Source organism: Choristoneura fumiferana, chromosome 23 (assembly GCF_025370935.1).
Source record: "Choristoneura fumiferana chromosome 23, NRCan_CFum_1, whole genome shotgun sequence".
NCBI classification, from domain to species: domain Eukaryota; kingdom Metazoa; phylum Arthropoda; class Insecta; order Lepidoptera; family Tortricidae; genus Choristoneura; species Choristoneura fumiferana.
Genome location: NC_133494.1, coordinates 6,346,270 through 6,355,098, shown reverse-complemented (window position 1 = coordinate 6,355,098; position 8,829 = coordinate 6,346,270). Strand labels below are relative to the sequence as shown.

Genomic DNA, 8,829 nt, shown 5'->3' with positions numbered 1-8,829 from the left:
ATGGAGGAGGTTATCTATATATGTATTGCCAATAATGTCTAATTTCTAACGTACTTGATAAACCCACTCAGTGTTTTTTTTTATGTCGCATAGTATATTCGAATATACCAGTTTTAAAACTTAAATTTACACTTCATAATAAACAATTTAACATTACTATTTTAATATCAACAATAAAAACTATTTTAATAATATTTGGCGACTTTAGCTGTATTAGTGCTGGCAACATTACACCAAACCGTTCCAATATTTAGTTCCGTCCGCACCGCGCCGCGTTCCGTTTTCAAGTTCAGTCAGTTGATCGGTGCCAGACCTATCGCGCGTGTACGCATGCGCAAACGAACTGTCATTTCGAACGTAAATAAACAAGTGAAACGTTTTGTGATAAATGACTATTACTTATTCTTCGAATTTATAGGTAAAGTTTGGATACTGTACTCGGATATTAAGTGATACATTGTGCAGCGTGATTTGCAAGTGAGTTGTTTTTTTGCCTTTTGCCGGCGCCAATAGAATTTTAGTTATTTTAGCAACCAAACTAGATTCTGGTGCTAAATTTAATTAGGAATGATATTGTGTGCCTGGGAACTTTTCAATGGTATTTGAGCTTGTTAATCGTTTGTTACCCGACTGCCCGAAGGAGGGTTATTTTTTAAATTATAGATAAGGTTAATTTTACTTGCTGGCCAAACTTATTGTAGTTGCTTATTATAACTAATTTTTTTGTGTGAATAATTTGTACTTACCTTACTTTGCCCAGCCGTGGAACACTATGCATGCAGGCTACTTTAAAAAATGTACTTTCATAAATTCAAGTGAATAGATAGATGAATATACAGTAGGTAGGCACTATGAATTATTGAAGAATAAGTGTGAAATAGGTATACAGGTAGATGCTGATAGATGTTTCGCTACGATCTGACTACATACCTACCTATTAATTGTAGAAAGGAACTAGACTAGTTACCTATCTACCTAGTTATATGGTGAACGCACGCGGTGTCGTTGCCGTCAAATGGCTTAGTTTAATTTTCGTTTACAAAATACGTCTCGATCGCGTTCGCGTTAAAATCTCAATTTGTATGGTAACACGAACAGTGCCTCTAGCGGAACGTTTGCGATGTTCGTGTTTCCATACAAATTGAGATTTTAACGCGAACGCGATCGAGACGTATTTTGTAACCGAAAACACGCTAGGGGTACTGAATGCTGCAACTCTAAAACCACAATTTCAAGATAACCGCGATAAATATTAAAACATTTGGACTTGAAAAATAAATCATCTAGTGTTAACGGAATTTTAAGGTTGAAATTTTGCAGTAGGTAGGTATATTATTACTTAACTAAAAAAAAACAGATGTTTAAAGAAAACTGACCATCTCAGTTGTGTCTTTGTGACCTAATTACGTTTTATTCGTAATTGAATTATGACCAAATGATACCTACAGCAAAACATTTTTTATGACTTTATTTGCAATGTTTTTGAAACATGAAGTATAACTTTTTTTTAATAAAAAAAGTAAGAAATCAAATTATATATATATACCTAAAAATTAACAATCGTTTACATTTAATAACATCATGTTATTGACTTGCGGCGTTTTGTTTAAATGTCCTTAGACTTTGAAAAGACGCAAGAACGCGCAATAGAATAAAAACAAAACGCTGCAACTTCAATTAACGTTTTTTACTTAGTTCGGTAAAATAAGAAAAAAAAATTTGAATGGGTACATACCTGCAGTGTTTTAATCTAACGGGCCGACATCACTAAATACTTACTTGGATTAAAAGAAAACAACTGGAGTAATAATATTATTCGGTTGTTCAAATGTACCTATATTTTTTTTTTTAGCCTATATTAAGATGAATACAACTTTTTTTCTTACATATTCTGACAGAAAAAGTTTGGTCAAAAAAAAAAAAAATGCGTAACACGAGTTGCATCGTTTTGCCATTAGTAGACGATAGTGTCGGTGCGTGCAGTCATACTATGATGGATGAATAATCATACCTACCTACTTATTTGTTGGTAAATACTTAGTCATTCTTTTCATCGTCTGTTTAGTATTAGTATGCGTAGGTATAATTAAAGGGTTTTCCGTACAAAACTTAGCAGGTGAGGCCAACTCGTTGCGCCGCCAAGATAAGCTAAACAGTCATTTCCTCTTTAGAAGGGTGTCTATGCTTCGGAAATGTTTTAGGATAGTATGAATTTTATCATCTTGAGTAGGCAGTCAACACGTAGGTAAGCAGAAATTTTAATAACTTCAGATGAAAAGGAAATCAAACAAGACACGTCATTGTGGCGTTGTTTTGCTTGTATTGTTTGGTAACTATTTGGTGTAGGCATTTAAATTGAATGGGTAAATAATGACGTCAAAATGTTCATCAACGTAACAACAATTTCTTTGAGTTAAGTAATAGACTATCTAGATTGCGATTTACTTATAATTTAGAAGATGTGGTGTAGTGTCGTATACATATGTAAGTTGGATGACAATGCAAGTACAGTCAGCAAAATAAACTTATTAAAATTGAGATTATTAACAAAAAAATTGTTATTTTAATTTTTTTTTATTCGACTGGATGGCAAACGAGCAAGTGGGTCTCCTGATGGTAAGAGATCACCACCGCCCATAAACATGAACGTCCATGAACCTTATCTTTAAAGAAATCATACACAGTTGGACTATAAATTACTTAACTACGAGTATATTAATAACCTAACCTAACCAACAAAAAGTTGGAAAACCCCCGACTTTGTCACTTCAAAGTTCAATATCTCAAAAACTTCTAACCGATTTAGATCTAACATGTCTAAGAACCATCGCTAGAAAACCTGCTATCAAATAAAAAAAAACCGCATTCAAATCGGTCCACCCGTTTAAGAGCTACGGTGCCACAGACAGACAGACACACACACAGACACACGTAGCGGTCAAACTTATAACACCCCTCTTTTTGCGTCGGGTTAAAAAGTGTTTAACGGCGGTGAGCATAAATAGCTCGATGAAGATCCAAACCTTGGCCTAGTTTGCTTCTGATCTTATTCTAATTAGACAGAAATAGCGCTGAGTGACAAACAAGAAGCTAGATGCGACAAGCCAAAAACTGGGTGTAATGGCGCGTATTGATACTTACCTACTTTTTGCAACATTTCGTTAATTGTTTAAAAGTGATTGGTTTTCGAAATTTCTTTATTTTAAGAGTATTTCCTAGTCTATTATCTTACGTTTTATTTACAACGACCTATATATCTGTTGAAATAAAATTTTTAAAGTATAAATTACTCATCCTTTTCAATTATTTCAATTGATGGTCACTCTACGAACAGTCACGTGTCAAAGAATTTGACGCATTTTGTGTTGTACCTTTAGCTTATTATTTATTATTATTATTATTATTATTAATTATAGTAAGTAGGCAGACGAGCTCGCAGCCCACCTGATGCAAAAATATTGGGAACTGATGCTCATAGACATACGGCAACCAAACGGATGGTCTTTGCGCTGCCTACCTAAGACTAAGGTGGAATGCGTCTAATATGCTAGTGATTTCACCGGCTAGATGTAGGATTTTACACCACACAGAACTAGAAACCTTTCGTTACAATACACATAACCTTGTTCCGTATGTTGTGTTTTCGTCGACCGTTTTTATTCGTTTTTAGATGTCCAATTAAATTTAAGACTCGTTTAATATTAGAGCGACGCAGAAGAGTCATGAGATATCCTTTTAAGAAAAGGAATAAATAAGTGTACGAGATAAATGAATGTCTATTGCTCGAAGTAACATTTTCCCGACTTTTCTAAAGGTATCACTGAATGGTTTTTTTTTTCGGGTGGATGGATGGAAGAAAACGTATGAATATATAATGCAGAATCCATAAAATTATAAAAACTTTGCAACGTAATATAATTTATTAAAACACTTAAAATAGTTTTTTTTTGACTTACTAGATATTGCTAAATGTCAACGCACAAACGATCGATAAAGATTTTAGTAGCCTCTTCTATATTCGTTCCAAAAATGTATTTTCCCAGAAAATCTGCGGACGATGGAGAAATGATTTGATTGAGCAGGGTATCAAACTAATTAAAAGAACATCATCTAGGCTAGACGTATTGATTTTCCATCAAGCTTAATCTATCTCATACAAAATTAGAAGGATCCATTTGTAGGTACTTGAGTAAGAACTGATTTTTACAACTAGATTTAGCTTAGATATTCATTAGGTTTGAGAATGAATGTTTCTAATATTCATGTGTGTGTGTGTGTGTGTGTGTGTGTGTGTGTGTGTGTGTGTGTGTGTGTGTGTGTGTGTGTGTGTGCGTGTGTGCGTGTGCGTGTGCGTGCGTGTGCGTGCGTGCGTGCGTGCGTGCGTGCGTGCGTGCGTGCGTGCGTGCGTGCGTGCGTGCGTGCGTGCGTGCTTGCGTGCGTGTGTGTTAAAACATCTGAATGGATTGGGATGAAATTTGGTACGCAGGTAGCTGGATATCTGGATAAATAGGTCTTTTTTAATTCCTGTGTCCTTACACTGTAAGCTTACAATAAGGCTTACAGATCGGATGCACCTGGCATTAAAATTTCGAAATCTTAACCGCTCAGTCTCTATATAGACATAAAATTTGCATGGATGTAAGTACTTCATACAACTTAATAGAAGACCACGATATATTTTGTGAGGATTTCCATGAGAATTAAATCGCCGAATATCAATTCAATTTCTAGATTTAATGATTGGTTCTTGATTTACGAGTACGTGAGCGAAGCAGCAGGTAAACTTAATATTTACATCAAAATTTTTTTTTTCCGAAATGCATCAGTCTCATTTTGATTCTCTTTGTAGTGACCGCACCGCACTAATGAATCGCAGCTACCACGTGTAAAGCGCCACACGCTAGCTGACTCTTTCTCACGCACACGATTGATCATGTGAAGAGATGTGATCATTATTAAATCATTAAATCGATTTATTAGCTGTTGGCCCAATACGCAGTTCGTTCAGTAGGTTTTTAAATCCCCATTTCGTCCAACGCATATTTCGTCCAGCATGCATTCCGCTCAACATAATATTTCGTCCATCATGCATTTCGGCCGACATATATTTTGTCCAACTCGCATTTCGCCCAAAATATATTTTGTCCATCATGCATTTCGGCCGACATATATTTTGTCCAACTCGCATTTCGCCCAACATATATTTTGTCCAACATAATTATATTAGTCCAAATCGCATTTCGTCCAACAGGCATTTTGTCCAATAAGTATTACGTCAACACGTATCTGGTCCAACCGTCAATTTAAAATAACAGCGTGGTAATTCACGACATTTGTAAATATAAAGCACCTGTATACATTCATGAAAAAATGTTCGGGGATGAAATTAATGTAACGTTCAACGAGATTGATTTCCGTCCTCGTTTGATACCTACGTATAATAATTGTATAGATATTATAACTGTTGCCCGCGACTCCGTTCGCGTAGAAGTATGAAAAATAGTTTACGTCATATGGTTGGTTTTTTGGAGTCTTTTTGTATTTTTTTTCTGTCGACGCCATATAGATGTCGCTAGTGCTACTGCTTAAGTAGCAAAGTAGAAATAAGCAAACTGAGATATGTATGCATAGGGAAAATTCGTGTCTAGATTCCTCTCCAGTAGTGGTGTAGGGGTTATAGCACGCAGCACGGAATGTCGAGGACCTGGGTTCGATTCCCAGTGCTGGTCTCTTTTTCTGGTTTTTCTGTGCATCCATACCTCAGTTTGTATTTTCGATATAGTTTACGTCCTATTCTCAGACCTACCGAATATACACAAAAAAATTATAAAAATCGGTCCAGCTGTTTCGCAGCAGTTTGGTCACAAACACTGTGACACAAGAATTTTATATATTAGAAGAAAAGAAGAAGAAAGATGTATTTCAGTTAGTTTTTTGCATTAATACAACTTTGCTTGTAATCAGTCTATAGGTAAAGTAATTCACGATGACGCGTGCCATGGTTCTTATCACAATGTCAGTAATATCTAATTTTGACAAAATCACGCGTCTTTGTAGATGGCACTAGGTATACTTATTATAAAGTACATAAATTTGTCTATTTATAAAGCTAATTTTATTTAACTAGGATGCGGGATTGAGGAATTAACAATGTTAAGTCTCTACTTTTTGCTCACAAATCGCAGCTTATAAACAAAAGGGTCATTAGTCAAAATTTTCCAAAATCACTAAGTTAAAAAAAATATCCAAAATTAGCCTTATTTTCATATTTCATGAAGACGCCCGTTAAAATCGGCCTATTAACGTGAAATATACGCATGCGCCCCTTTGGCATTTTGGCGCATTGAGGATAAGTTCAGAGCAAAGGGGCCATCTTTTTAGTTGCAACCCGATTCCTGAAAAGTTACCAACTTTGTGAGTGAATTTTATGGGCAACAGGGAGGGCCACATTTGGAAACACGTCCGTTTCGCTTATAAAAAAACAAATAATTGAACATTTATTTTTAGGATAAAACTGACACATTTTGGAAAGTGTCCGTTTCGCTTGTAAAAACAAAAAAAGTACACATTTATTTGTAGGACAAAAATGCCACATTTTGGAAAACGCCCGTTTAGCAATAAAAAAACGTCTAATATATTTTTATTGCTTTATGCAAATAGTTTTTTTATGTAAAATGTCTGTTTTGCTCAAAACGAATGCTTGGTTTGCTTGTGATATTTTCTTTTAAGTCAAAACGCTTTGATATATACTTTGTTTTATGATAATTGTATAACCAATAATGTTGCACTATGACTTAAGAAATACTACATAATAGAAAAATGCTTCAAAATTCACACAATTATAGGTAACACAATAACTACCGCTACCTATGAATAAAAATAGATCCATCGTATTAGTGCAAGTTAATTTAGTCGGATCGAGAGATCAATTCCTACTTAAAATAATTTTTGTTTATTGGTTGGTTTCTAAGTAATTAACAGTCTGCATGAGAAAACAATTACTTACGTTTTTATTAAGTTTAAAGATTAGAATAAAAAGCTTTGTAAATTTTTGTTTTTTTTTTTCTATCAGCTTAAGAATACCGTAACTACTGTGTTTTTTTTTTCAGGAAATTTTAATCTTTATGCATATTTTTTTTTATTGTTGCAGTGGTTACAGTATTAGACTTAGTTTGACTTTTGGCCAAAATGGACACTGATTCAAACTTTGCGTCGTCGTAAGAAATTTCACGAAAGAAGTTGTTTCAGTTTCCTTAATCATTTTTTTTTAATATTGCGAGGTCCAGAAGTCCCAGGTTTTATTGAAAAATCGTGTGCATTAATCAACCTTGTTGGGATCTTTATTAGACGACGCTGACGTTGACTTTTGTAAAACTTCATTCGACGACGCAAAGTTTGAACCGGTGTTAACCAAAAGACTAACTAAGTCTATACTGAAACCACTGCAACACTCAAAAATTATGTATAAACACAGAAACTAAAAATTCCTCAAACAAAAAAAAAACAAGAGATTATAAAATATTACAAGGCTTTTTATTATAATCAAACAAATTGCTCCTGCTTATTTAACTTGCTAATACTAATACGAAGAATCTATTTTTATTTATTATTCTAATTGTATAGGAAGCTGTGGTTATTGTGTTAATTACCTACAATTGTATGCGAACTTGAAAGCATTTTTTTTTGTTTATTATGTATTTCGCATTTTGCCTAAAAACTTTTTTTTACTATAAAAAGTAAAATTATTAGTTTATTTTAAACTTTTAGGTTTTTTAAATAAACGAAAGAGGGAATTTAAACACGGATCGAATGATATATGACACAAAAATATTGAAAGAACCAGTGCCAAGAAATAATAAAAAAAAAAATTGTCATTAGCTCTCCTGGAAAAAACTAAATTTAAATTTGTGGCCCTTTTGTTTAAAAGCAGCGAAATGTTCAAGCGGGGTTGCCAAACCGTTAAAATAATTACGTACAATTTTTGCACAATTTTTAGGAATCCCTACCACAAAAAGGAACCCCCCCACTTCGTTGTCCACCCATCCATCACGGCCGGCGTTCAGGAACGATTTGATTTATCAATTTGAAACAGTATTATGTTTGTGGCATGGTTGTTTTACAACTGTATAAAATGAAGTTTAATTTTCACATGATCAAGTCACATAATACAAATTTTGCGTGTTTTCAAATGAAAACGGGTACAAAAATATGAAAATAAGCACAGCGACCTCCTTGACACACAATTTTGAAGTTTGGCAAAAAGTAGGCAAGTCCTAACTTGCTGACTTTTAGATTGGTATGGAATCCTCAGTAGCTGAGTCCAACTTGTATCTGTAGTAGTATTTGTAGTAACATTGACCACTTAAAACTCATAAACTTATCCATTAGTGATAGTGTGAAAATACTCATTATAATTCTATAAAAACAAATAAAATACAATTGAAACTGCCTTTATGTGTGAGGTGTGACTCAGAGTATGACTCCATTTCTTCGAAATATCCTCCCTGTTTATTTAACCTATTTACGTACCGGAGTGAAGTAACGTTTATACATTTAATTTTAAACTGTGTCCAATTGGTACTTGTCTCAGACGAAATAAAATGAGGCTTATAAAATTGTACCTGACCATGTAAATACAATACGGTCTTTGACTATTTATTTATTTCATAAATTAAAGCTTGACAATTGAAGTCATCGAACAGAAAAAATATTTTTAAGCTACCTTTACATGATTACATTCAACTTTTAACTCAACGGCAACAAAATTTAGCCCACTTCTACGAGTACATACAAAATTAGGTAGCTATTACTGCAGACATTTAAAGGCTA

At 34.0% G+C, this 8,829-nt stretch overlaps 1 protein-coding gene across 1 annotated transcript in view; it reads left to right on the top strand.

Moving 5' to 3' along the window:
• The first annotated feature begins 280 nt into the window (after positions 1 to 280).
• The window catches only part of LOC141440690 (MOXD1 homolog 1-like), a 119,376-nt gene continuing 110,827 nt past the window's right edge, over positions 281 to 8,829 (top strand). The window contains exon 1 of the mRNA XM_074105222.1: positions 281 to 477. The gene's annotated coding sequence lies outside the window, so the exon portion shown is untranslated. The remainder of the gene's footprint in view (positions 478 to 8,829) is intronic.